The sequence below is a fragment of the Biomphalaria glabrata genome, chromosome 15 (genome assembly GCF_947242115.1).
Source record: "Biomphalaria glabrata chromosome 15, xgBioGlab47.1, whole genome shotgun sequence".
Taxonomy (NCBI): domain Eukaryota; kingdom Metazoa; phylum Mollusca; class Gastropoda; family Planorbidae; genus Biomphalaria; species Biomphalaria glabrata.
The window spans coordinates 24,959,786-24,965,995 of record NC_074725.1 but is presented as its reverse complement, the minus strand read 5'-3'; the positions used below and the strand labels follow the sequence as shown (position 1 = coordinate 24,965,995).

Sequence of the window (6,210 nt, the reverse complement as noted above, 5' to 3'; positions counted from 1 at the left end):
ACTCAACGATTTACTTGGTGCTACCGGCTCTACTTGCCTGCCTAATTGACAGTCCACTTGTCAACCCATTAGGCACGACGTCCCTATAGATCCAGAGTTTGTGCGAGACGTCATAGCTCCACCTGAACTTCGTAACTCACTGGACTTATCCTGTTAACTACGCTGCCCACGGCAGATCCGCTCTGCTCGCAGTACTCTTGTGCCCACGGTAGCCGGCCACTACAGATATCAGAACTTTGGATTGAGACTCCACAAGAACTGTATCAGCGGCGACCCTCTACCCGCTAGAGCGCCACCTCCAGCTGCAGAACCTCAAGCCAGGATCACAGCCAGCTGCGACATCAACAGGAAAACTAGCTAAGTTCAGAAGACAAAGTTACATACCCTCTTATTAAGTGCAAGAGTGATGATTAAATATAGTATTGATTAGAGATAGATGTAAACCCTCCCCCTTTTTTTATTCTTCTATGTAAATATTTATGTAAATAAATATTCTTCAATTTTTAACTTTGTATCTCTTTTTCATTGCTTGTCTCGTGCCTGCTCCCGATTTATATGCTGATAGGTTGGTGTGTGATATTTTCAAAAATAATCATCCCCTAGACATTAAACGCGCCAAACACACGTCACATTCGCCAGCCTGTCACAGGCTCAAATCCTCTCTTGCAAAAGCCCTGGACAGAAACCCTGCTGTCTTGCGTAGTGGATAAATGTCGCCATACAGGTCAAGAATTTTGGGTTTCCCAGACCTGTCGAGAAGGAGATCAGCAAGTCTTGAAGAAGTAGTAACTAAGGTGGCCAAGTCGTAACCAAGCGTTTTAGCCTCTCAGCTACACATCACTTGCTTGGAGGGAATTGAAGTTTGTCTGTGACTAGGCAATAATGACAGCAAGGCTTAAGATTTAAATAAGCAAGAGGGGAAAATGTGGATAGATTATCTGTAGAGAATCTTGGACATCACGTGTTATCTCTTAAAGCAGAATCTGGCACTCCGTGGGTATCGCTAAAGAAGAATTGGGAGTACAAAATAAAATAAATATCCTGGACATAGACTTATTTATACTAGTAAACTGGAAACCGGAAATAAATTCTTATCCGCGACTGATCGATCATGAACAAAGTTTTTTTTTTCAACCCTAACCTATGTAACATATAATTTTATTTTTTAGATCTAGATCTAGTAATTGATTATCAAAAATACACAAAAAAAAATTATCAAAATTTAGTGCTGCATTCAGTCTTTTGATAAAGAAGATTATGTATCTAAAAATTGCAAAATAATAATTATGAGACGAGAGTACTCTCATTTTTTTATATTCATTTACTAGATCTAGATCTAAAAATTAAATCACATGTTACATAGATTAGGATTGAAAAAAAAAATAGCCTATACTTCTTTTAACTACTTTACAAAACAAAGCCTTGATCAAACTTTCTAAAATACTTTCACGACATTTTTTGTAGTGTTAAAAAGTCTCCATGTCCCGTCTAGATATAGTATATATAAGTCTATGATCCTGGAGTGAAATTACTATCCAAGTACGATCCATTCCTGAGAGAACGAATACGTACATGCCCCAACAAAATAAAAACAATTTATTGAAATATAAGTGCTCAAGAAAACAAAACAAAACAAACAAAAAATACAGAACGTTTAAAAAGCAAATATTTTCTATTATTTTCAACAGTGCACCTAACAACTAAAATCTGGGTCAAAATTTTATGGTACACTGTCATACAGAGCCTCAAAGACAATTTTGCCACAAGGAAAAAAAAAAGAAAAAAGATGAAGATAGATTTTCCATAAACACACAAGAAAGAGATACTGGTGAAAATACATTCCTTGGACCGTATTGTTCATGAAATAATAGCCCCATAAGAACAACGTCATGATAAATATGAATTTTAGTCGCCTTTATTGAATCCTCAGATTTAAATCATTCTCGATGGTTCTCCCAGCGACATAGACAAAAACAAATTTTGTCTTGTGGCTTCAAGTAATTGTCGCTGTTTCTCCAGAAGTATTCGAACTTCCAAAACAAGAATCTTTTGAGCTTTAGAGTTTTATAAAAACAAATGTCAGTCCCCGAATAATGCCATCTTGATTCGCATATTTTTTTTTAACTGTTGTGGTAGGCGTGGCTTCATGCAAGCGAAGTTTTTCCAAAACTTACCTGGATGAAGAAATACTTACAATCAACGATGACGAATTTACGATTCACTAGTTTGGCAATTTCGTTTATTGAATAAGACCTAGTGGAAAAACCTTATTTCAATAAAAATATCGATGGTTTGCTGGCGAGAAAGCACGTGAAATTCACTTGTATCCTCTTTTTTGTAAAGTAGATTCTTATTTATAGATTTAGTCTAGATGTTAAATCCAAGTTTGTAGATATGTAGAGATTTATTATAGATTCTAGACTAGATGTAGATCTTGTTCTGAGCAGTAGTTTCACTACTGTTCCGATCACGTAAATCAGTAACTGTGATCAATTTGCAACATCTTTAGACTTTAGATTCTTCAAGCTGGATGATAAATATTTGAAGTAGAGCCACACCATTCACAAATCTGCATCCAACATCACAAGACAAACCTTCACCTGGAACCCCAAATAGATTCTAATACATGGCGCCGTTATTCAGAAGCCTATACTAAGTAGTTGAGCAAGATGTTGGGACAGTTGGAGAGATTTGCCAAGAACCGAGACGCCTAGAAGTAGAATTTATTAGAAGAAAGTGGTTGATGACCTATATGCCTCAGATGGGAACATAAGTTTTCAACCCCTGCACTAACCCGTCCAAATGAGGCCAGCTTAAAAAGAATCTGGGTATTTTTAAAAATTTGTTTTTGGTACGAGTAGATTTCTAAAAACAACGAATGTAAGCAATGTTATGCACAAGAAAATGACGTAGACTAAACTCTAAAGACTAATAATACTAGACTAGTCTTAGTAATACCATATGATATAGATCTATAGAGAATATATCTAGATCTAAATCAAGATCATTCTAGACCAAATTAGAGGTATTTAAGATTATTTGATTATATCGCTCATCTAGATCTACTTGTCACGTCTTACTTGTGACAGTCTAGAATATTTTATTATCATATTTAAATCTAGAATTTAGATCTATATAGATCTAAATTCTAGATAGACTCTAGATCTATATTATTAGTATATAAAGTAGATCTATATATTAGATTTTGTCTTAGTCTTAGATAAGATCTTAATCTTAGCTTAGTTTAGTCTCAATTATTCTATTCTTAATAATAGTTAATTAAGTTAATAATACTTAGATCTAATAGTAATAAATAATAGTATTAATAGTCATATTAAATGTCATATAATATTTAATCATATTATCATTATGATTATGATACTGGTAACTGATACTGATAGATCTAGATAGTAGATGATACTTACTACTAGATCTAGGGTCTAGAGTCAGTAGAGTCTAGAGTAATCTAGACCTAGATATTTTAGATCAGTAGATGAGTAAATCTAAATAATATTTAGATCTATTTATAATTTTAATTTATATAAATCTATCTATAATTCTATATTAATTTTATATAATTTTTATTAGATCTAAATTTAAATCATCTAGAATCTAAAATGTAAATCTATTATATAATATTAAAATTTAGATATTCTATTATTATTATCTAGATCTATCGAACACCTTCAAGGGAAACTCTGATAGTTTTTCAAATTTTAGTTATTGACTTATTTAAATTCTGCGTAAAAAGTTGTAATAGTAAACATTGTATCATTTTTTATTTCAATGCTCAGAAAATTTTATATTTATTAAATTAGATAGAAAATTCTTCACGTTTTTAAAAATGTGATGTCACAAGGGTGCTGGCTAAATTTAGATCTAGACTTATATAACCGATAAACTCTCTAGATCTAGACCTATCGGATCGCATTTATTGTTACGCTTTACAGCTAGATAATCGGTCTTTGTTTATAAATAATATTCTAGATCTAAACCTCTACTTGAAGAAAATGAAATACTGTTCTTCAGCTTGTTGCAGTAGTTCCAATCACAAAGATAAAATCAGCAAGTATGCTGACACAGAAATTAGTGTCTCTTTTCATTTGTTTCCAAGAGATGAAGTTTTAAAGGGAAAATGGGAAAAATTTATTCATCTGAAGAGCAAATATTTTACAAAGGCATGGGCTAATTCCTATTTATGCTCAAACCATTTTGAGAGAAGCTGTTTCAGCAACTTCATTGCTGTGGTCAGTGGAAATGGGATTTGAAAAAAAATGAAGCTAATACCAGGTGCAGTACCAACAATACATTGGATTTCCAGGCCAAAGAATTCAATTATTGGATTTGAGTGCACCATCATGACCACACACAGAAATTCGGTGAAAATCTGACCGTTTTGGATGCGCAGAAAAATTATGTCACAAAAACATCAATTACTAAGTTATTCTTGCAAATAAAAAAAAGAATAATATATTCATTATCTATAAATCAAAACACATATATCAAAAATTGTCAAAACCATCGGAGTTTCCCTTTCATGTTAAGGTACTTATCAAACACCCCACTGTATTTTTAAAAATTCTCCTTTATTTCGATGATTATGACAAAACTAGTCCATTCGGTAATTCTGCAGGATTTCAAGGGGCAGCCATCTTTGTTATTGTTTAGACTGTAATCTTATATCTTGGGTTTTGTTTGTTTTTATTTTTGTAGTTAAAAATATGCTAGATCTAGCTATACCGGTATCATCTAGTCCTATAAGTCTATTAATTAGACTCATAATCTAACTGCTAGAACTATTTAATATATTAATATTACAAGCCCGGTGACAAGGTTCTTAAAGGTCAATTAATTTTTGGGAATAAACTGTGCTGATATTTATTGTAGGCCTAGTTTTAAGTAGTTAAATTTAGATTCTCTGAAGTTTTATTTATTGTTAGTGGTAGACCTGTTACAAATTATTAATGTTAATTCTTGGTATTTTTTAGACACTATCTTGGGATTTCTTAGGAACATAAACAATTTAATAACAAAATAGTAACAAAGATGGCTGCCCCTTGAACTCCTGCAGAATTACCGTCCATTCCTATTGTGCATCGTTCATTTCTTTATTAAATAGTTAAGTTATATTTAGTTTTATTTTCACCCAAGGATATTTTTTTTACTTATATTCAAAGTGCATTGGTAATATTGGTATATAAAAACGCCTTTTTTTTTTACCTCTTGGGAAGATTGAAGTGAGTCTCGGGTTAAGGGTATTTTTTAATGCCAATGATGCTTCAGCTCATCAAAACTATATATATTATGTAGATATGTGAAAATCCGTAAAAAAGAGATCCGTTTTTCTTACTTTCTGTACATAGGCCCTTGATTGAAATCGATTATGATTTTAAATCCATTGAAATTGTTGCCAAAATGGGTGAATATGGAATACATTTTATATTGAGGAACATTGTATTTTCATGTGGACTTTAAAAAAAAATTTGTATTCTCTTTTTTTTTTTAAACTTGAAGGTATATATAGATGTATTTTTATTTTTACTGATACCCATTTCAGGTAAGGTCCAAGAAGTTGTTTTTTTTCCCCGTAATTGATTATATATCTGGCCATATTTCTGCCAAGTTTTATCACGATACTTTGCTTTGATCGATTACAATGTTGAAACATAAGTTTGCACTGCTCCCTATGTGATTTTTTTTTTTTTGAAAACTAAACTATTTAATGAATAAAATCATGCATAGGCTAGTAGATATAATAATTATGCATTGTGTCTAAATTGATTTTTCAAAGATAAATTTTTTATTTCACATCCCTATATTATGCTTCTAATTAGCTGAGAAATATTTGTTTAACGTGCCCCTTGCTACCCAAACATGAAAATTGAAGTTGAAATAAGGGGTGTTCGAAAGTTTTTTTCCCCATTCTATTAAGTTCTGAATTATGTGTTATAAACCAATACCTAGCGCATGTGCTTTATGTGAAGAGATATTAATAAAATGAAAGGGCAAGGTATGGTATTTTGAAATAAAAATGTCTTGAGCAGGTAAAAAGAAAAGGAGGAGGGAAACAGTCAAGACACTGTATCAAGAGATAATCAATAATTGATCGACCATAAAAATGTGACATCAGCCTCAAATACATAGAGTCAGTTGTGCTTCTCGATCTAGACTTGTGGTACCGGATCTATAAAATTATATATAAATATATTT

The 6,210-nt window shown here is 32.1% G+C and overlaps 1 protein-coding gene across 1 annotated transcript in view; it reads left to right on the top strand.

Annotated features, from left to right (window-relative positions):
- Positions 1-2,886: 2,886 nt before the first annotated feature.
- The window catches only part of LOC106057743 (choline-phosphate cytidylyltransferase B-like), a 106,732-nt gene continuing 103,408 nt past the window's right edge, over positions 2,887-6,210 (top strand). The window contains exon 1 of the mRNA XM_056013178.1: positions 2,887-3,025. The gene's annotated coding sequence lies outside the window, so the exon portion shown is untranslated. The remainder of the gene's footprint in view (positions 3,026-6,210) is intronic.